A 23,153-nucleotide genomic window follows, 5' to 3' on the forward strand; every position below is an offset into this window, starting at 1 on the left:
TGTCTTTAACTTTGCTTGTAGTGTTGTTTTTTTTAAAAACTTTTTAATTGTAAAATAAAACTACATCAACTGTACAGAATAATAGTGAATGACTGAAGTGAAAGCTATAGTTACCTTATTCAAGCTCTTACATTTCTTTTATCAATTTTTAAAGTAGAGTTGAGATTATCGGCCAGTTATTAGGATTTTGGGTTTGAGGTTGTAATTAATGTGATGATAAGGGAAATATCTGGTGTTTCATAAATTTGAGGTTTCAGTGGGGTATCAAGTAAATCCTGTGCCCAACTTTTCCACCATGTGATATGGTGTTAATCCACCTTACTCCTGGTCTGAGACACCACCTTTTATTTTGCATATGATCAGTGTAAATAGGAATTTTAATTTTGGAGCTTCCATTGTGTTTCATTAACCTAAGTCCATCAGTACACCGGCATTATGCATTTTAATTTTGAGCCTTTCTACTGGTAACACAATTAACGCTGGTAATTGTGTTGGGGAAGGGGATCAACATTTTTAGCCTCGTTGAGCATGAGTAGCCAGTGAAAAGCCTAATGGAAGAACTCAAATGGAACTGTACTGTGACCGGGGATGGGGTTGTGTAGAGAGATGTCCTTCCTCCCTCTCTCCGATCCTTAAGCGGTTATTTGTATTTATTTTTTAAATCCTGCTATCAACAAGGTGAAATCTTGAAGCCAAAGAGAGTACACAAAGAACATATTCAGTTATTACTTTGATCAATGCTGTTGTAAGGGATGAAACTGCGACCTCTGCTAACACTGCTGAAGACAGCAAAGTGCCATTCATTCGTCCTCCAAGCTTCTACCTTAAATCCAGCTCCCAGCCAGACAGGGTGGGGGTGGTCGCGGAAGTCGGAGATTCCAACTCCAGCCCGAGTCCTGGCTTCCCGGGCTCACGCAGCCGCAGTCGCGATGAATCTCGGAGGCGGGGCGAACCTGTTAATGCGCAGTTGGTGTGAGAGGTGTGGCAGAGAGGCACACGTAAATGACAGATACGAAACTGGGGAGGGAGTAACCAACAGTTCCCATATGGTCTAGCGGTTAGGATTCCTGGTTTTCACCCAGGCGGCCCGGGTTCGACTCCCGGTATGGGAACAAGCTAAGTGTTTTGCACTTAGTGGCCAAAATTTTGGCGTGACGCCACTGCAATGCCTCAGGTCAGATAGGGAATTTACTCTCCCTTCGGATCTGACTAAAGTAAGACCTTTTGAACTGGGCACTTTCAATCTGTGTTTTGATCGATGTGATCACTGTCATCTCATTATAGTTGTCCATCAATAGCTTATTAATTCTATTAGATACATCTACAATATAGATATGAATAATAGTATTCCTGACATATAAATAACTTTTAAAATATTTAAAATTTATTGACAACTTCCGCTGTAGAGGGCAGAGTCTTTCAGACCGCGCTTCCTAGATGCTGTAACCCTGTCTCCTCTTCCACCCCTGGAGTGAAGAGAGAAGAAGGGGAGTGGGTGAGTGGGAAGAGAGATGGGGGGAGGGGGAAGGGGAGGTGGGAGGTTGGAGTGGGAGGAGAAGAGAAGGGGGAGGGAAGAAAGCGGGCGAGGGGAGAGAGGAAAAGGAGCGCGCAGGGGTGCGGGGAGGGGGTTGCGAGCAGATGCTGTAGTGCCCCTGGCTCAGAGGGTGCACCTGGGTCTATAGAGGTAAGTACAGTGAGGTCCCCGGAGGCACTGGGGAGCCAGGGGCTGGGAGGAAGAGTCATTAACAATTTTGCTTTCTCTACTTTTGTTGATGTTTTTCAGAACGAGGGATAGAACCCAGGAGTCCTTCTACCATTGAAATATATCCTGAACCACAGCTTCTTCACCGCCCCCCGCCTTTTTATTTATTTGTTTATTTAGGCACAGGGATTGAACCCAGAAGCGCTTTGCCACTGATCCACATCCCCAGCCCGTTTTGATTTTGTATTTTTGAGACAGGATCTTGCTAAGTTGCTTAGAGCCTCACTAAAGCTGCAGAAGGGTGGCTTTGTGATCCTGCTTCAGCCACCCAACCTGCTGGAATCCCGGCTACTCCCCATCCCCCCCACCCCACGCCCCCATTAAAAAATTTAAAAATGAGGCTTGTTGTGTGAGTGTGCGCGCGCGCGAGCCGGGGAGGAAGATTTGGAGATAGCAGGTCCTTGCATCACAGCCAGCTCTTGGCGCCCTTGTGTGAGGGACTCGGGGAGCCAGCGGTGCACAGCTGGGAGCGAGGCAGTTGGAACTGCCGGAGGAAGAGGAGGAGGGCTTCAGCGAAGGGGGCGGGGTGGGGCCCGCGGAGGAGACGGCAGCCCTGAAGTGCATTTTCCTCTCCAGCGGCCATGTTAATGAGGAAACTTATCAGAGGGGGGGGGACAGCCCTGTTCGCCAGCTTCAGGCTTTCTCCGGACTCGGTGTGGGGACCCCGCCCCACCCCATCGCCCTGCCTCCTCTCCTGCCGCTGCAGCCCACAGGATTGGTGGCACTAAGCTCACCATGAAGGATCACCTGCAAGTTAGCAGTCACAGCCACGGACAGATCCAAGATCAGCAACTGTTTGGGGATGAGAGTAACTAGAGGGCAGTGCTCACGACACAACCAAATGGGCAAAATGGGCTTGCCAGTGGTGCAGTGCGGCAGCTGGAAAGCATTTACGGATGGCAGGGGAGTGCCACCTCTCTGAAGTCCATGGAAAGCATGGGGGAAGGCAAAAGACACCCCGGTGACTCCTGAACAAGCAGTGAAGCAATATATGCAAAATTTAACAGCCTTCGAACACCATGAGATTTTTAGTTATTCTGAAATGGTAACTATTTGGACTTTGGTCCAAATGCAACGAAGCACCAGGGCATGAGAGGTGGACCCAACAATGGTGGCTATAATGATGACCAGAGATTATATGTGCAGGTGCCCCACAATCATGTTGCTTACATGTATAAGATTCTCAAGGTCATTGGAAAGGGGAACTTTGGTCAGGTTGTCAAGGCCTAAAATTACAAAGTCCACCAGCATGTGGCCCTGAAGGTGCTGCAGAATGAGAAGCAGGTGTTCCAGAAGGAGATCCAAATCCTGGAACACCTGCCCCACCATGAGTGTCATACACATGTTGGAGAATTTCTTCTTAGGCAACCACATCTGCATGACATTTGAACTGCTGAGTATGAACCTCTGAGTTCATAAACAGGAGTAAATTTCAGGGCTTTAGCCTGCCTTAGGTCTACAAATTAGCTGTGCTTGGATGCTTTGCACAAAAACGGAATAATTCACTGTGACCTTAAGCCCGAGAACATTTTGTTAAAGCAGCACAGTAGAAGCAGTATTCGAGTGATTGATTTTAGCTCCTTAGGCGCATCAGTGTGTCTACACATACATCCAGTCACGTTTTTACCAGGCTCTACAAGTGATACTCTGGAACAGGTACCCCATGCCCATTGATATGTGGAGCCTAGGCTGCATTTTACAGGGCTCTTGACAGGTTACCCCCTCCTACCTGGGGAGGGTGAAGGGGACCAACTGGCCTGTATGACTGAACTGTTGGGTATGCCTTCCCAGAAACTGCTGGATGCCTCCAAAAATTTTGTGAGCCCCAAGGGTCATCCCCATTACTGCATTGTCACTACTCTAAGACGGTTATGTGGTCCTCAATGGAAGCGGATTCAGGAGGGGGAAGCTGAGGGGCCCACCCCAGAGCAGAGAGTGGGGAAATGCACTGAGGGGATGTGATGATCCCCTTTTCCTTGACTTCTAAACAGTATTTTTAGAATGGAATCTCCTGGGCCAGGCTTTATGGCACCCCTGGCTGAGGAGGAAGTTGCCAAAGCCTCCCACTGGGGAGAAGACATCAGTGAAAAGGATAAATGAGAGCACCGGTGCTGTCGATTATGTTGATTTCCAAGTTAACTCCACCTTCCAGTTAGGCTTCTAAATTGAGGACTAATTTGGCACAAATGACAGATGCCAATGAGAATATTCAGCAGAGGGCAGTGTTGCCAAACACTATTAGCTGAGCTGGTAACCTGAAAGATATGACATAGCTGAGCCTTATTGAGTTGAAAAGGTGTAGCTCAGAACTGGTTTGTTTTTTGTTTGTTTGTTTGTTTGTTTGAGGTACTGCAGAGTAAACCCAAGGGTGCTTTACCACTGATCTACATCTCCAGCCCTTTTTTATTTAATTATTATTATTGTTATTGTTTTATTATTATTATTATAATTGGGTACCAGGAATTTAACTCAGGGGCACTCAACCACTGAGCCACATCCTCAGCCCTATTTTGTATTTTATTTAGAGACAGGGTCTCACTGAGTTGTTTAGCACCTTTGCTGAGACTGATTTAGAACTCGCAATCTTCCTGGCACAGCTTCCCAAGCTGCTGGGATTACAGGCACATGAGCCATGGTGATGGCTCACCACTTAATTTTAATGTAAGACACTTTGTTTTTATAAAATACATGGGGACAATGCTTTAAGTTTTTATACTTTCTGAAACTGTTTTTGTTTTCTACATGTACAGTGAGCCTTACAGTATTAAGCGTGACAGAGTAATAATATCAATCAGGCCATTGATTACTTCATGACGGCCACGTACTTATAGATTGGTCAAAAACATTTGCTATATTTTTATGGTTCATATTATATTCTCCCCCCTCCCTCCACACTCCAGGTTCATGCACAGTTGTAGCATGTCCTGCTACTTTTTTTCCATAAATTAATCTGGGGGGTAGTGGTGGTGGAAGGACAATGGTCAGAATGAAAATTTTATTCTAAGAAAAAATGCATCATAGAGATTTTTTCCTAATGTAATGATCAAACAAATACAAAATAAGATCCCCAAGGTTTAAATTGTCCAGTTAGCATTATGACATTTTATAAGCTGGCAAGGCAGCATTTTGGTGGCTAAGTAGAAACTGAAACGAGTGTGTCCCTTTAAATTTTCTACTGGCAAGCTGTTTTGTCAGGAAGCCTCCTATTACAAGATTGGCTATGCACCTAATTTTAGAAATATTTCATGACTGTTCCTCACTTCTCTGTTCTTTGTTCCTCTTTCACCACACATCTGTTATCTACATTCCACTCGTCTTTTTCCATTGGCTATATATCCCAGAATGTTAATTCAGAAAGAGACAGCTCAGTTGTATGATTGTGACCACCACTTTATATTCCAATTAAAAAAAAAAGAATAGCAGTCTGGCTACCAAAGGTGGGGATTTCCATAGTTCTAAAGAAGATTTAGTAGGTTTGAGTGAGTTCACACTTTTCAGGTGCCACTGCAAGGTTCTCTTGGCCTGGGAAAGAATCAACTCTCTTAAAAATAAAAAAAATAAAAATAAAAAAATAAAAAAGCAGGGTTGAAAACCTTCTTGGTAAACAGAAATCACAGTGGCCATTCAGTAAGGCCAGCTTTAACAATGCATTTAAAGGAAGAGTAGTTCAACTTCTAATTAAATGGTTTGACTTGTTCTTTGCATGTTTAGAAGAACCACAGGATTTGCATTCTAGTTTATTTTCTTTTGGATCGCACTGATTGTTTTTGTGGGAAAATGATGCTTTACCTGGGAAAGTAACTGAGCGTTAGGTAAAAGAATATTTTCTTCCCTTAATAATGATTAATTTAACAGTGAAAATTTCAGTGTTTTATCACTCTTGTATGAGCAATGATATATATCAATTTCAAGGCACATGGAAAAAAATTTTAGTAGGTGAGATTTAATATAGAAAGATTTCTACCTGTTTGGACAATAGGTTTGGGATAGTATAAATTAGGATAAATAACCTTTATATGCACAGATATTATACTTTCAATTTTCTATTCTAATTTGTTATATATAACAGTGAAATGCATTACAATTCATATTACACAATACAAATTTTCATATCTCTGGTTGTATATAAAGTATATTCATACCATTCGTGTCTTTATACACGTATTTTGGATATCGATGTCCATCTCATTCCATCATCATTTCTAACCCATGTCCCCTCCCTTTCCCTTCCACTCCTTTGCCCTATCTAGAGTTTGTCTATTCCTTCCATGCTCCCCTTCCCTACCCCACTATGAATCAGCCTCCTTATATCAGAGAAAACATTTGGCATTTGTTTTTTGGGGAATTGGCTAATTTCACTTATCTTCTCCAACTCCATTCATTTACCTGCAAATGCCATGATTGTATTCTCTTTTATTGCTGAGTAATATTTCATTGTGTATATATATACCACATTTTTTTTTATCCATTCATCTACCGAAGGGCATCTAGGTTGGTTCTACAGTTTAGCTATTGTGAACTGTGCTGCTATAAACATTGATGTGGCTGTGTCCCTGTAGTATGCTGTTTTTAAGTCCTTTGGGTATAGACTGAGGAGAGGGATAGCTGGGTCAAATGATGGTTCCATTCCCAGTTTTCCAAGGAATCTCCATACTGCTTTCTATATTGGTTGCACCAATTTGCAGTCCCAGCAGTAATGTATGAGTGTGCCTTTTCCCCCACATCCACACCAACACTTATTGCTGTTTGTATTCATAATAGCTGCCATTCTGACTGGAGTGAGATGAAGTCTTAGAGTAGTTTTGATTATGCACAAAGATTATTGTATTGCTTGTAAACTGATTTACAAGTATTTAAAACTTGGTCCCCAGTGAGGCCAAGAAGGTTTCTGATTCAGTTCTTTTAATATGATTCCTCTCTTACTTTATGATAAAAAAATTGTAGTTTTGAAAAAAATTGTTTTTTTTACTTATTTTGAAGATTTGCTGGTTGATGGTGGAAAAAATATGTTCAGGAAATATTTCAGATATTTTCCAAAAAGAGTAATAAGATTAGCTTATTAATAAGATAGTAATTTTGATATTTGCTTTACTATTTAAAGGTGTCAGTGATAAATTGATTTGTACTTCTCTATTTAGAAATTATAGCTTATTTCCCCTAGTCAAATTCTTTAGCTTATTGTACACATTTCTGTGTAATCCATGAAAGTACAATATGTCAGTAAGTTGAATCTTATTTATTTATTTATTTTAAAGAGAGAGTGAGAGAGGAGAGAGAGAATTTTTAATATTTATTTTTTAGTTGGCGGACACAACATCTTTGTTGGTATGTGGTGCTGAGGATCGAACCCGGGCCGCACGCATGCCAGGCGAGCGCGCTATCGCTTGAGCCACATCCCCAGCCCCAGTAAGTTGAATTTTAAATAATGCTCATGTGATGAAACTTCCAACCAGTGGTTTATAGGACTTAAATACCGTGTATTTATTGAGATTTTTAAGCTTAAAGGTTTAAGAAGTGTAAGACTTGGTTTAGTGACTTTGTAAAACCATGGATCTTTTAATAATGGTCAGCTTCTTGAAGTTATTAAAATAAATAAAAAATATATAAAGGTCATTTTCCCTTTACAATTTTCCTTTTCCATTTCCACTCTCTTTTTCACATTGTTGTTCAAATATATAATACTGAGCGTGCCATTATTAATTTCCCTATACAATGATTATACATACAAATTTACACTAAATTATAAAAAACATGTTTGTCTTTTCTCTACCACACAAAATTGGTTCTTATCTTTACTCACAAATGCAACCGGAAACTTTTAAACCAAAGTATAATGTGCAGTGCTATGGACTTTTTTTTTTTTCCTTCTTCTTACCCAAATACAGTGAAAGTTTCATTATTCATGAGAGTCACCATGTTTCAGCATTTAGTGACAGAGCTGCTTTAAAAAAAAATTCTGGTTTGATTATATTATAAGAAAAAGAAAAATGTTGCATCTTTGCAATTTTCAAAACCTAAAAAATAAAGGGCTCTGCTAGGCTCCCAGGAGTCTTGGAAACAGTCCTTGGTCTCACAGGTTACCATTGTCTGAGCTGTTGTCACATTTAGGAATAGCACAATGTTGTCTTGTCTTTGGTCGCAGTCTCATTTGGCTCTGTTTCTTGTACCACCAGAGTATTCGTTACCACTTAAGTATATTGCTACAACAGTGGAACAACTGTGATGCAAGACCATGTAGAATAAGAGTAGAGGAGAAATTGTGCCCTTAGTGTTAGCAATTCACCTTATGTTCTGAATGCCATGTTGTAGGGCATGCATTTTTTTGGCCTCTTTAACTCTTTGAATGCTAGGCAGTAAGGATGGAACTCACCTCTGCAAAGATATATTTGTCTTAAATATATCTAATAGAATTATTATCTGGTGTTGAACAAGATAACCAACCATTGGCAAGTTACAAGGGAATTCCTGTGTTGAAGGGGTTAAAGATGTCCTTTGTGGGGTTGCTGGGGTTGTGGCTCAGTGGTAGAGCACTTCCCTAGCAGGGGATGGGGTGGGGGGGTGGGTCCACCATGCGGCCAGCGCAATGGTTTCATTAATGAGGTTCTTGGCATAAAAGTTAGCTAGCGAGATCGAAATAAAACACACAGACTCAGTTACCTTATTTCTATTGCCAGGTCCAAGACTGCTCCCCTCTCTGGTTCCCACCTCTAACCGCCCAGCAGGGCAGCAAGGATTACTCAGGGCTAGCAGGAGAGAGAGAGAGTGAACACGCCAGGGAGTAGCCTTTTATTGGGGAACAAGAAATTCAGGGGAGAATTCCATCCAATGAAGGTTGAGGCGGGGCCGCACTCCAAGGTCAGGGTCAGTGATTGGGCCCCTGGGGTCAGTGGTCAGTCACACCCCCACATAGACGGGTTCTCTCATCAGGAGAGGGCCGGGAAAGTTCCGACAGAGTCAGACCGCCTCAGACCCAGACCGGGAGTCGCCTAGTCACGTGTCAGGATGGCTCCCCACAGGTGGGGGTGGGTGGGAGAGGGGGGATGGGTGGGTGGGAGAAGGGGGATGGGTGGGTGGGGGTGGGGTGTGTGTGCTGGGTTCGATCCTCAGCACCACATAAAAGTAAATAAATAATTAAAGATATTGTGTCCAACTACAACCAGAAAATAATGTAAAGGTAAAATTTCTAAGCTGACTCTAAGCTGCAAGAGTCTGAGTTAAAGTGTAAAAGAGTGGGCATTGTAAGGTTTCTAAATTGAAAGTCTTGGGCTAAAAAAAAATAATAGGCCAGGTATTGTTAAAATTCCTCTGCTACCCCCGGAACCTGTAATCTCTGTAGCTGTTAGGACAATACCTGAACTGCCCAGTAAATATTTCCATTGATTCCCTGGTTGTTTATTAGCTAAGGGCTCTAAATAGCTCAGCACGTAAGCATCCAGGCCACAAAACCAGTTTAAATGTGTACCCCGCTTAGTAGTGACCAATCACCCCTGCCCAGACTGTTCCCGCCAATGAATGTACTAATCATGGCTCAGAGTTGTTGTTCAATTTTCCTGCGCCTCAAGATGATTTGTTCTGATGTATGCAAAGCCCCCCACCCTCTCCAAAAAGTGTACTTAAACTCTGCTTGACCTCTGCTCTGGGCTCTGGGCTGCTCTCCCTTCCTGAGTGAGCCTTGAGCCCCAGCATGCTGGTTCAATAAAACTTCCCCCTGCAATTGCATGAAGCTGGTCTCTTGTGTGGTCTCTCCCTCCGACGCTCCGCCGGACCCTTACAATAAATAGTTAAAAAAAAAAGATGTCCTTTGTTGTATCTTAACATCAGACTGATCTTTTAAAGTATTTTTTTTTTTTTTGTTATGTGAACACTGGACAAAAACCAACTGTATTTGTAAAAGTTTACCTCAAAGTATTGATTTTATAGTGTGATTAATCCCAGGGCATTTGGTATGAAGCAAAGTGCATTCCTTTTATATGTGCCTGTCTCCAGTAAGGATAGCCAGGGATTTTTACAATTTTGATGCAAGGCACTTAAGCCACTTTTAAACTTAATGGGTGATTTGGAGTTGTATTAAATGACTCCATCTGAATGTTAGAAAGTATCAGTAAAATTGGGCCATATTGGAATCTTAAAATACAGGTGTGACTTATTTTAAAGAGAGCATTCATTTTTGTATTTTTTTTAAATCAAGAATATTTCTGGTAAGCAGGAGAGTTTTTAAAAAATCTGATTTGTTGGTAAAGGTTTTAATATTGCCCAACAATATTTTGAGACAGGGTCTTGCTAAGTAGCTCTTTAAAAATAAGTATTGGGAGGGGAGGGGGGATAGTAGAGGATAGGAAAGGTAGCAGAATACAACAGTTACTAATAGGGCATTATGTAAAAATGTGGATGTGTAACCGATGTGATTCTGCAATCTGTATTTGGGGTAAAAATGGGAGTACATAACCCACTTGAATCTAATGTATGAAATATGATATGTCAAGAGCTTTGTAATGTTTTGAACAACCAATAAAAAAAATAAAAAATAAAAATAAGTATTTGTGAACTCTTTGTTTCGTAGGGGTTTTTACATCTCTCTGGTATGGGAATAGACAAAATTAATTGTAATTATACTCAGCTCAACTGCTACTGAAAAACTAGCCTCTACCTCAAAGCAAAGCCTGTCCAAGGAAGGGACATGACCTTTGTCCTTGGAAAGACCCACAGAGCACTCTTAGGCACATTCCCACCCTGCTAAATTGTTTATCTACAAATAACAGGAGAGATCTGCAGTGCCAGGTGTCCCTGACTCTGTCAAGCTAGGTGGGGACCCATAGCAACCCCCTAGCAGCCACCAATCAGCATGAGACAGGGAAATACCTGGGATGCCAGATGACCCTCCCAGTAGTTTATGGTGCTGGGAAACCATGTAGTTCAGCACAAACACCCCTCTTGGCTTAAACCAATCAGTTCAAATGAATCCCCCTCTTGTAGTAGCCAATCACCCCTACCCAACTTGTTCCCGCCTGTGAATGTGCTAATCATGTTTTAGAGTTGTTATTTGATTTTCCCACTGTGTGTGATGATTTGCTAAGAGATGCTATGATGTATGTGGGGGTCCCTGCCTTGTCCAAAGAATGTATAAAACTGCTGCAAACCCTGGGCTCAGGGCCTCTCAGCATCACCAGTTGCTGTGTGTGCGCGGGAGGACCGAGCTAACTCGCAATAAACACCTCTTTGCTGTTTACATCGATCTTGGTCTCTGGTGGTCTTTTGGGGGTCCCGAATTCGAGCATAACACTACAGGGATGTCTAGGCAGTGGCTTGTGTTTTTACTGAGCAACAACTTAGACATGACTGTAATATTACGTAACTGTGTGTACTGAAAATATGTGAAAATGGTTGAATGTGAACTGTGTATATATGTTTGTAAAAATTTCTGTAAGATGCTGCTGTCACAACTTCACATGAAATATGTTCTAGTGGATTTTAATCCTGGTGGCCAATTCTATGATACTGTATGTTTTGTACAGCTGATGACAGGAGTAAGACTTCTGTTTAGTGAGTATTTGTTAAATTTTATTGTTGTGGCCAGAGATAATTTCAGAATAAAATTTCAATGTCCTACCTTAAAAAAATATATTTGAGACAGGATTTTGCTAAATTGCCAGGACTAGTGATCCTCCTGCCTCAGCCTCCGGAGCTGCTGACCTAGGTGTCTACACATGCACCGCATTCTCATCAAAAGGAGAACCAAGTTTACAAAGCCCCACTCAGCAGTACCTTCTAAGTTTTTCACTCCTTTTTGCTTGCTACTTCTTTCTGTTAATACAGGAAGATTTCACTCAGGGTTGAGGTCCTGTTTTCCAGAGGTGTACTACCCACCCTCATTAGATCATGTAAGGGGGGGGTCCGGCGGAACGTCGGAGGGAGAGACCACACAAGAGACTTACTCCATGCAATTGGCAAAAGGGGATTTATTGGGGATCCATTCCAGCGCGCTGGGACTCTGTGCCCACTCAAGAAGGGAGCGCAGCCCAGAGCCCAGAGCAAAGGTCAAGCAGAGCTTAAGTACACTTTTTGGAGAGGGCGGTGGGCTTTGCATACATCAGAACAAATCATCATGAGGCTCGGGGAAATTGAACAACAACTCTGAGACGTGATTGGCACAATCATTGGCAGGAACAGGTGGGGCGGGGGTGATTGGTCATTCGTAAGCGGGTTACACATTCAAACTGATTGGTCCGGCCCTGTGAGGAACTGCACAGGGCCCTAGGCTAAATGGCCAGTAGGGCGTTGTTTTAACTATCTCAGGAATTCCAAGTTCTGGGTGTAACAGAGGAACTTAATAATACCTAATCTTTTACATTCAAGCTTTCCAGCTTAGAAACTTTACCCTTTCATTCATTGATTCCTGCCTTCTGTTTGTGAGAAATTATTGCTGCAATTATTAATTTTTAGCACACCAATTAAGATATAGTTGTTTCTAGTTGAGCATGTAAAACCCCACAGTTCACCAGGTGCAGAAGTTGCTCCTGGAGCCAGTAACTGGTAGGGAAATGTACAGGGCAATTGACTAATTGCCTGGGACTAATGGGCATACTGGTTATACTGGTTTAAGAGATAAGAACTGCTGGGCCAGGTGCAGTTTTTTTTTTTTTTTTTTTTTTTTTTTTTGCACAGCCCTGTAATTCCAGCCATTCAGGAAAACTGAGGCAGAGGAATTTTAAATTCCAGCTCAGCCTGAGCTACTTAGCAAGACCCTGTCTCAAAATAAAATGAAAAGGGCTGGGGACATAGCTCAATGGTGGAACCATATGCCTAGCTTGCCCCAGGGGCCCTAGCTTCAACCCTCAGTACCTCAAGACCATAAATAAAATTCCCCAAGACTGGGAAGACTCAGTTTTAAGTGACCCCCACACTTTCATGGATTTTTATCTTCAGGAATCCTACCAGTGTGTCAGGGTGGTGATTATGAAAAACCCCACTGAAGAGAGGAGGGAAAAAGTAACCACTCTACTTACTTAACCTGGGAAAAGAGAAATACAGGGCTCCAGCCCTTTCTAGCCTTCCAGTCTCATCTAAGGGGAGAAAAGGAAATCTGGAAACAGTTGTGAAGGTCACTGCTCAGGGGTCACAGTCTAACTAAAAGGCTGAGATCATGTGTTTATAGAACACTCCTTTTGTCTCAGATTTTATCACATCCAGGAGCTTTTTTTCCAAAGCTTTGTTACCAACTACATCTATTGATTTAATCCTTGCATTAACCTTGAGGGTTTGTCAGGATTGGTAATATTATCTCCATGTTGTAGGTAAGAACACAGAATTTCACAGACATTAGAATTTATTGGGTTAAGCACTAATCGGTTCCTTGGAAAAACCTCCCTTTAGATAAGGAGTATTTATGTGATAATGAATGAAATGGAGAGGGGAAAGTGGCCACTTCCCTTATCTCCAATCTTTAAGTGAGAATTTAAACAGAGTGACCTTGGTTGTAAAGTAAGGGAGAGTAAATCATCTGAAAAGATCCACCTGAGCAGTGGGCATTAGACTTGTCCTATATATTCCCCTCCTTGTAGGTGAAGTCCAGCTATCCCTCTCCACTGAGTTTTCCAGGTTCTTTCTTTGGGATCAGTAAACAGTATGCTTGGGGTGTTTGCATCCCTGCAGTTGAGCAGGGTTAAAATAATCAGAGGTCACAGAGATAAAATATTGTCTCATACTATCGTGAGCATGAGCCAGGATGAGATTACATCTTCTATTTCCTCAATTCTAAGACGTCAATACCTGTAAAAGGTACTGTGGATTTAAAATCGGCCTTGCAGAAGGGGAAAGAGAGAAATGACTGATGTTTCTTTTGAAATCCATTGTAGGTGGAATGTTCAGTTAGGAAATGTTACAATGTGTAGATAAAATGTTCTTAGATTTGAGAAAATATGGTGATTTTATATAAAATACAGATATGTCTGTGTATCTGTAATTTGTGATATTCCAAATTAAACAACCTTTTGGTGACAATTGCTTGAAGTCATAGAACCTTCATAAAAATATGAAAACATTATCCAGCAAACAACACTGGCATATTTGACGGAAAATGAGGTATAGATGATTGGAAACTGCATGAAATTTGAAAAATATCCGCTAAATCTCTATTTTAATTTACTCGTTTTTTCCCCACTTGATCCTAGAAACTAAAAAATTAATAAAAGTTCATAGAAGAGCTCAACACCTTGTAAGGGTCCAGCGGAGCGTCGGAGAAAGAGACCACACAAGAGACTGGCTCCATGCAATTGGCAAAAGGGGATTTATTGGGGATCCATTCCAGCATGCTGGGGCTCCGTGCTCACTCAAGAAGGGAGAGCAGCCCAGAGCCCAGAGCAGAGGTCAAGTAGAGCTTAAGTACACTTTCTGGAGAGGGCGGTGGGCTTTGCATACATCAGAACAAATCATCGCGGGATAATTGAACAACAACATGATTAGCACATTCATTGGCGGGAACAGGTCCGGCGGGGGTGATTGGTCATTCCTAAGCGGGGTACACATTCAAACTGATTGGTTCGGGCCCTGTGACAAGCTGCACAGGGCCCTAGGCTAAATGGCCAGTAGGGCGTTGTCTTAACTATATCAGGAATTTCAGGTTCTGGGTGTAACAAAGGAACTTTGCGATGCCCGGATCTTTTACATTTTAATTTTGCAGTTTAGAATCAGCTTAGAAATTTTACCCTTACACCTTAAACAAATTCCACAAAATGTTATTCTTCCCTTGAGTGATTCTATCATTTTCAAGTAAATACCACAGCCTATAATTTTTGAAACTACTGATGGAAAATAATTCATCCCCAACTAATTCAGCATTCTCAGAATTTGGATATTTTGGACCAACATTCATTTGCCCTATACCTGCAATTCTTAATCTTGCATGTGCTGAATCCTTCCAAATTCCTTATCTTTATTTGGACTTTAAAACTATAAATCTCAAAGTTTTTTTTCCCAATTACAAAGGCTTTATCAGTTGCCAAACTAAAAAAGATTAGATGATATTAAACTGAAAGGGTAAAGTTTCTAAGCTGGAAAGCTTGAATGTAAAAGATTAGGTATTATTAAGTTCCTCTGTTACACCCAGATTCCTGAGATAGTTAAAACAACGCCCTACTGGCCATTTAGCCTAGGGCCCTGTGCAGTTCCTCACAGGGCCCGAACCAATCAGTTTGAATGTGTAGCCCGCTTACGAATGACCAATCACCCTCGCCCGACCTGTTCCCGCCAATGAATGTGCCAATCACGTCTCAGAATTGTTGTTCAATTTCCCCGCGCCTCATGATGATTTGTTCTGATGTATGCAAAGCCCACCGCCCTCTCCAAAAAGTGTACTTAAGCTCTGCTTGACCTTTGCTCTGGGCTCTGGGCTGCTCTCCCTTCTTGAGTGAGCACAGAGTCCCAGCGCGCTGGAATGGATCCCTAATAAATCCCCTTTTGCCAATTGCATGGAGTCAGTCTCTTGGGTGGTCTCTCCCTCCGACGTTTCGCCGTACCTTTACAAAACTACTGAGGTAGGATATAGGAAATTATGATAGGTAGAAAAGAGACAAACCGGAAAGGAAAGAGAGACCATAGCTTTAAATGTAAAAACTCCATGAACTTCCTCACCTTCACCCTTAGTCCTGTTTTTCTCCAGGCTTGACTTCTTCAAAGGATTCATAAATCTTAGAATACTGTAAGTCTAGTTAATTAGTGCTTATGTGCTTTTTTTGCATAGGGGTATGTGATGTGATTACATGTCTCTCTCCTTTGAGCTCAAAATCATTCAAAAATAAAACTAGGAGGTCAGATCAATATCGATAGCTGTTACTCCTCACAAAGCTGGTTTGAAAAATATGACCTGACCCTTTGACCAAAAAAGAATTTTCTAACATTTTCTCCTGCTCTTGACTTTGGAACCTGAACATAAAGAAGGTTGGTCAACAGAATATACACTTACCCAGATGATGCTTACGGGGTCTTCACCTGCTTTCCACCTCTCTTGTACGGAGTCCAGGACAAAAAGTGAGATTGTATGTACTTACTGATTACTGACACATTAACCTCTGTAACTGGCAAGCAAGGACCAATGGATGTAAGACTTGTACCATCCGCCACCTCAATCACTCCTCCTTCTACCTCTGGGAATGGGCCAGTTCAAGGTGAAGAATTGGCAGTGTTTCCACTCAGGACTGTTAGAGACTGAAGTTCTTGTCTATATGTAGATAGGAATGTGATGAGAGGGAAAGGAAGTTTCTCTTATCATTAACTTTATTTAATTCACCTAATATATGCTTAAGGTTGCATCTAGAATAATTGACTTTTGGAAAGAAAATTACCCTCACAATTATTTTACCTTGGACATTTTACTTTTGTGGTTAGAGAAATGATGATGATTTGTGGTTTTTAGTGTACATTGAACTAATGCAGAGACTCTCAATATGGAAGTTGAGGGAGTTTCTCTTTCCTTTTTACTCTTTCAGGAGCCAATAGCTATGTACTTAGTAATCTACCACGCGGCCTGCGCAGTGGTTTCATTAATGAGGTTCTAGGCATAAAGTTAGTTAGAAGAGATCGAAATAAAACACAAGACTCAGTTACCTTATTTCTATTGCTAGGTCCGAGATGGCTCTCCTCTCTGGTTAGCTCCTCTAACCTGCCCAGCAGGGCAGCAAGGATTACTCAGGGCTAGCAGGAGAGAGAGAGAGAGAGCACGCCGGGGACTAGCCTTTTATTAGGGAACAAGAGATTCAGGGGAGAATTCCCTCCAATGAAGGTTGAGGGGGGGCTGCACTCCAAGGTCAGGGTCAGTGATTGGGTCCCCGGGGTCAGTGGTCAGGCACACCCCCACACGGATGGGCTCTCTCATCAGGAAAGGGTCGGGAAAAACTTCGACATTTGCCAAAGTGCCTCAGGCCCTTAACGGGAGGCACCCGATCACGTGTGAGAATGGCTCCCCACACTTAGTCATTGTGTGGGGCTGACCAGAATGGAGATGAGTCCTCCAGAGGGTTCGCTGTGGTTTATGGCCTGTCTGTCATAATTCTTCTATATCTGCTCTAGCATGCAATGAGAGGATAAGAGTGTCAGGCCATTTCTCGTGACTGTAATAACCAGCCTCAGAATTGCTTTCAAGTATCAATATCAATAGTGCCTGATAGGGGATATTACTCCCTTTGTAACCGAATGAAATTTAACCCCTATCTCTCACCCTGCACAAAACTCAAAGTGGATCCAAGACCTAGGCATTAGATCAGAAACCCTACACCAACCAAAAGAAAATGCAGGCCCAACACTCCGTCATGTTGGCTCAGGAACCGACTTCCTCAATAAGAAGTGCAAGAAGTAAAATCAAGAATCAAAAACTGAGATGGTATCAAACTAAAAAGCTTCTTCACTGCAAAGGAAACAATCAAGGGCTGGGGATGTGGCTCAAGCGGTAATGCGCTCGCCTGGCATGCGTGCGGCCTGGGTTCGATCCTCAGCACCACATACAAACAAAGATGTTGTGTCTGCCAATAACTAAAAAATAAATATTAAAAAAATTCTCTCTCTCCCCTCTCTCTTAAAAAAAAAAAAAACAATCAAGAACATGAAGAGAGCCTATAGTATGGGGGACAATCTTTGTCACCTGCACCTCAGATAGATCATTAATCTTCAGGATATATAAATAAAGAACTCAAAAACCTTAACACCAAACCAAACAAAGCAAAACAAAACATAATCCAATCAGAAAATGGCAAAAGAACTAAATAGGCATTTTGTAGAAAAAGAAATACAAATGGTCAACAAATATGTGAAAAAGTGTTCAGCATATCTAGAAATTAGAGAAATGCAAATTAAAACTACATTGCGATTTCATCTCACTACACTCAGAATGCCAACAATCAAGAATACAGGGAACAATAAATATTGGCAAGGATTCATTGCTGGTAGGACTGCAAATTGGTGCAACTACTCTAGAAAGCAGTATGGAGAATCCTCAGAAAAATTGGAATGGAACCATCATTTGTTCCAGTTATTCCATTTCTTGATATTTACCCAAAGGATTTAAAATCAGCATACTACCAGTGCTGCAGCTACAAAAATGTTTATAGTAGCTCAATTCACAATAGTTAAGCTATGGAGTCAACCTAGGTGCCCTTCAGCAGATGAATAGATAAAGAAAATGTGATACACACACACACACACACACACACACACACACACATATACTTACATACACACACTGGAATATTACTCAGCCATAAAATATAATGACTATGTCATTTGCCTGTAAATGGATGGATCTGGAGACTATTATGAAGCTAAATAAGCCAATTCTCAAAACCCTATAGTCAAATGTTCTCTCTGATATGTGGATGCTAATGCACAACAAGCACAGGGGGAGGGGAAGAATAGAGGTTCAATAGATCAGACAAAGGGGAATGAAGGGGAGGAATAGGAAAGACAATAGAATGAATCTGACTTAACTTTCCTGTGTGTATATATGTAAATACACCATAGTGAATCTCCACATCATGTACTGGGATCCTAATTAGAATAAGGTGTACTCCATGCTTGTATGAATATGTCAAAACATACTCTACTGTCATGCATAAGTAATGAGGGTGCAAATTGGTTAAGAATATACCAAATGGGTTAGTGCTGCCACCTCGTGGCAAAGCTTGGAGCAACTTATTCCTGGGAAACCTGACTGAGTAGGAAAATGCAGAGAATGGAAAGGTATGCAGGTCTGCCCTTCGCTGAGTTTGGGTGAGTGCAGACACTCGCCAGCCAGCAGAGAATGTGCGGAGAGCTGAGTGGACAGTGGTAACTGGTGTGGTTCTAATGCCTGCAGACTGGGGCTAGGCTGGCACTGACCCTGCCTGCAGGTCACTTTGCTCTGGGTGATGTGGCTCCTCTCTGTGAAGTGGGGATAAGCCCAGCCTATTCCAAGGTCAGCCGTGGGACTTCAGGGTGCAGCTCTTTCCAAACACTCACAGCCTGTCCAGCACCCTGTCTTTATTCACAGCATCACAGGTGATGGACACGAGACTCCATCCATACTCTTGTCCTCTATGGGCCTACTGATGTTCCACGTTCAGACTGAACACGACTGATCTTCTGCACCCTGTTTGGAATTGCTTGGAGTGGGTGCAGATGCAGGTAGTCATTAGGGCTGTGACCCACCAGGAGCAGGACATCTGAGGACGCCCTCGCAGCAGCCCAGATGGTGAACAGCAGATCCCGACACTCCTGTCTCTCCAAAGTTCCTTTCTTTTCCTAGATTTCCCTGAAGACATTTTCCCCAAAATGCTGTGCTTTGTCCTGAGACCACCTGCCTGGTTTGTCCTGGCCCTGCCTAGCTGTCACTTCTGTCTCCTGGAACCCCTCTTGTCCCCACACAGTTGCCTCATCTGAGGCCTTCATCATGTTTCCTTCCTTCCCACTCTGTCTACTCCCTCTAGATTCCATATAAAATTCTCCATCTTATCCTCTAAATCTCTGGCCATAATAGGAAGGAGCATATTACCTTTTTCTTCAGTTTTTAAAAAACTGTGGTAAAATATACATAACATAAATTTACCATTTTGACCCCTTTTAAGTACAGTTCAGTGGCATCCACATTCTTGTGCAACTATTACCACCATCCATCTGCAGAACTTCTTGTTTTTCAAATGGGGTGTCTCTATGTTGCCCAGTCTGGTCTTTAACTCCTAGGCTTACCTGATCCTCCTGCCTCAACCTCCTGAACAGATGGAACTACAGGCATGTGCCACTTTGCCCTGCCACTTCAGAACGTTTTCGTCTTCCCAAACTGAAACTCTGCATCCCTTCAACGTGAACTCCCTTCTCTCAGCCCCTAGCAATGACCATTCTACTTTCTTTCCTCCTCCTCCTCCTCCTCCTCCTCCTCCTCCTTCTTCTTTTTTTAATTACAGCTTTATGGTTATACATAGTACTTGGGCTCATACTCACACATGCATAGAAATGGATTTGAGTCATAATCCCCTGTTTCCCTCCCCCCATTCTACTTTCTGTCTTTAAGAATCTCACCTCTCTAGATACCTCACATAAGTGGAGTATACGGTGTTTGTCCTCTGTCTGGCTTATTTCACTTGGCATAACGTCTTTAAGTTTCATCTACATTGTAACATGTGTTAGAATTTCACTCCTTTTACAAGGTGTATAATACCCCATTGTATGCAGGTACCATTTTTAGTTTATCCATTTATCTGTGGATGGACAGATTTTAAGATTTATAATTTTCTACTTCTATAGGAAATACTAGGAGGATTTTGATAACGAATGCATTGAATTTATAGACTGCTTTAAGTAATTTTCACATATTTAGGATATTGTCTTATAATTCATGAACATAGGATATCTATCCATTTATGTCTATTTTATTTAATTTTTATTTAATTTATTTCAGAATGCTTTATAGTTTTCAGTATACACGTTTTTGGCCTTTTTTTTTTTTTTTTTTTTTTTTTTTTGGTACTAGGGATTGAACCCAGGGGTACTTGACCATTGAGACACATCCCCAGTCCTTTTTTATATTTTATTTAGAGTCAGGGTCTTTCTGAGTTGCTTAGGGCCTCGATAAGTTGCTGAGGTTGGCTTTGAACTCATGATTGTCCTGCCTCAGCCTCCCAAACCACTGGGATTACAGGTGGGTGCCACTATGCCCAGTTTACACAATGTCTCTTATGGGGAGAAATGTACAAAGACATACTAGATAGAGGGGCACAGACAATAACCTTTGACACATAAAATTAACTTAAGTATGTATCTAATTAGTACAACATATATTGATTTCCCCAAACCAATACTGCTGAATAAGAAACAAAACAGGACATGAATCAAAATGTTACATAAACAAAATGCAAATTCATGGCTATCTGTGCAATGGATTAATGGGATTAGAGGCAAGAATAGATAGGTGGCAAACAACTCTGGACTTATGCAGAATGTGCCAGTAGGTGAGGATTGTCCCTTAGCCAGGCAGAGGATATATATTTCCTTTCTTACAGTTATTAATGCTCAAATGATTGTATGTGATTGCTTCTTATCCATGAAAAGAAGACAATAATTCAACCAGTTTCACACAAATTTTGTGTTGTCAAAATCCCAGATTTTGTTTTTGTGAATGTACATAAATTGTTATTTATTTTCATGACTTTTACAGTAAGTCTCTATTATTTCAAATGAATCCAGGATGCTATTTTTAAATTCTTCTCTAAAATTAGTAACTGTGATTACAGGTATGGTTCATTACAATTATCAATTAATTTAGGACTAAATAACCTATGGAGAGAAATCTAGAACACCATTCATATAAATTTCTGAAGCACTACAAATGTTCTTTGAAAATTTCCTCTGAAGGTTAAGAAAATATTCAAGGACAAGAAAAAGAAAGAAAGAAAAGATGGAAAGAAAAACAAACAGATGAACTAATAAAAAGTTCAGAGAAATAAAAGGATCAAATTTTTTTGAAGGATAGATAAAAGCATACAGCCTATAGTCATTGTTTACATGCCTTGTTCCATGTATAATCTTGAGAATCTTGTGCCTGTGTTAATTGTTTATTTTACAGTACATTAAAATTGTTGATGCACTTTTCCGCTTCTTTTGCTAGAAATTGAGATTTTTGCATGAAAAATCTTGTGTCTGATTAGCAGCATCTGTCTCATAGATAATTGTAATAGGCAGAATTCTAACATAAACCTCTGACAGGAAAAAAAATTGGGATGGAGTAGTCCTGGTATGGGGTACTTATAATGGATTTGGACGGCCATTGTTAATCAGATCTCAGGTAGGTTTACAGACGAACCTTTGAATTGGACTACAGACATCTCCCTGCCCCCTGCCAGATTTGAGTTGACCTTTGAAACATTATTAACTTCCACTGACCCTCTCTCTGTACAATGGACCTCTTCCCCCATACTCCATAAAGACTCATGCTTTACCCAAACCCTTTTTACAAGCTGGCTTAACTTTTACCAGTACCAACTATAATTCCTGATTGACAAATTATGTAATTTATAATCCCCTTGATTCCTTCCTTCCTTCCTTCCTTCCTTCCTTCCTTCCTTCCTTCCTTCCTTCCTTCCTTCCTTCCTTCCTTCCAGATTGAACTGAACCACAGAGCCACATCCCCAGCCCTATTTTGTATTTATTTAGAGACAGGGTCTCACTTAGTTGCTTAATATCTTGCCTTTCCTGAGGCTGGCTTTGATTCATCCTGCCTCAGCTTCCTAGGCTGCTGGGATTACAGGCATGTGCCATGATGCCCAGCCATACCCCTGTATCTTAAAGCTATAAACACAGCTGCAATTTTGTAAATGCTCAAAGCACATTTTCAAGACCACTTGAATCTGTGTTTTTGTAGATTGCAATTCTATTTAGTCCCAAATAAATGCATTTTTTTTGTTCTCAACTAGATTAAATTTATTCTGGTTTGATATCTCAATGACTGACATCACTAAATAATTCCTCCCTTTGAGAGCTTGAGAGCTTGCCGATATGATGAGCTATGACTCCCATGATTACATGTTATATGACCCCCCCTTTAAGATGGGGACATTACTGTTTCAGGAAGGGTGATTATCCTTGGTTTATTACCTAATCATGTGTGTCATTTTATTTGGTCTAGATGTCACAGAAGTGAGAGATCAAAAGCCTAATGAGAATTTAATATTGGGGCTCTTTCTGATGGTGCTACAGGATTAAGTTGTGATATTATGAGAAGGCCTATGGGAAAAACCATGAGTGGCAGCTAGGAACTGAGAATGGCTCCTAGTCATTGAACCACAAGTGAATTTTGCCAACAAACTTAATAAGCTTGAAAGCAGATTCTTTCCAAGAGCCTTCAGTGAACCTGCAGCCAGCAGACACATTGAATGTATGATCCTGAATAGGACCAAATTGAGCCATGCCATAAATTTGTAATTTGTTATGTTTTAAGCCACTAGGGTTACAGTGGTGATCTGTTATACAGTATGTTAATAAGTTTGCTGTTACTGTAACAAATACATGAGATAATCAGTTTATAAAAATAAAATGTTTATTTTGGCTCACGGTTGTGGAGGTTTTAATCCATGGTTGGTTGGTGGGCAAAACATTTCAACTTAGGGCTGGGAATCAAAAGACAAAAAGAAGAGGTGAGGTTCTTTCAAGGGCATACCACCAGTGAACTAAGACCTCCCACTAGGCCCCACCTTTTAAAGTATCACCTCCCAGAAGTGACAAGCTGGGGACTAAAACTTTAACACATGGCCTTCTGGGAGACATTCCAGATCCAAACTATAGTTCACTGTACTAGAAAACTGCTATAGTTTGGACCTAGATTATCCCCTGTGATGAAGGTTTGGCCTCCAATTTGTGGGAATCCTTAGGAGGCAAGGTG

The 23,153-nt window shown here is 41.3% G+C and overlaps 1 non-coding gene and 1 pseudogene across 1 annotated transcript; both read left to right on the forward strand.

Annotated features, from left to right (window-relative positions):
* Positions 1 to 1,040: 1,040 nt before the first annotated feature.
* On the forward strand, positions 1,041 to 1,112 carry Trnae-uuc (transfer RNA glutamic acid (anticodon UUC)). Its single transcript has one exon. It is a non-coding gene; the product is annotated as a tRNA-Glu (tRNA).
* A 1,320-nt stretch (positions 1,113 to 2,432) lies between these two features.
* LOC113183134 (dual specificity tyrosine-phosphorylation-regulated kinase 2 pseudogene) lies at positions 2,433 to 4,008 on the forward strand (annotated as a pseudogene).
* Positions 4,009 to 23,153: the final 19,145 nt, after the last annotated feature.

Source organism: Urocitellus parryii, chromosome 1 (genome assembly GCF_045843805.1).
Source record: "Urocitellus parryii isolate mUroPar1 chromosome 1, mUroPar1.hap1, whole genome shotgun sequence".
NCBI lineage: Eukaryota > Metazoa > Chordata > Mammalia > Rodentia > Sciuridae > Urocitellus > Urocitellus parryii.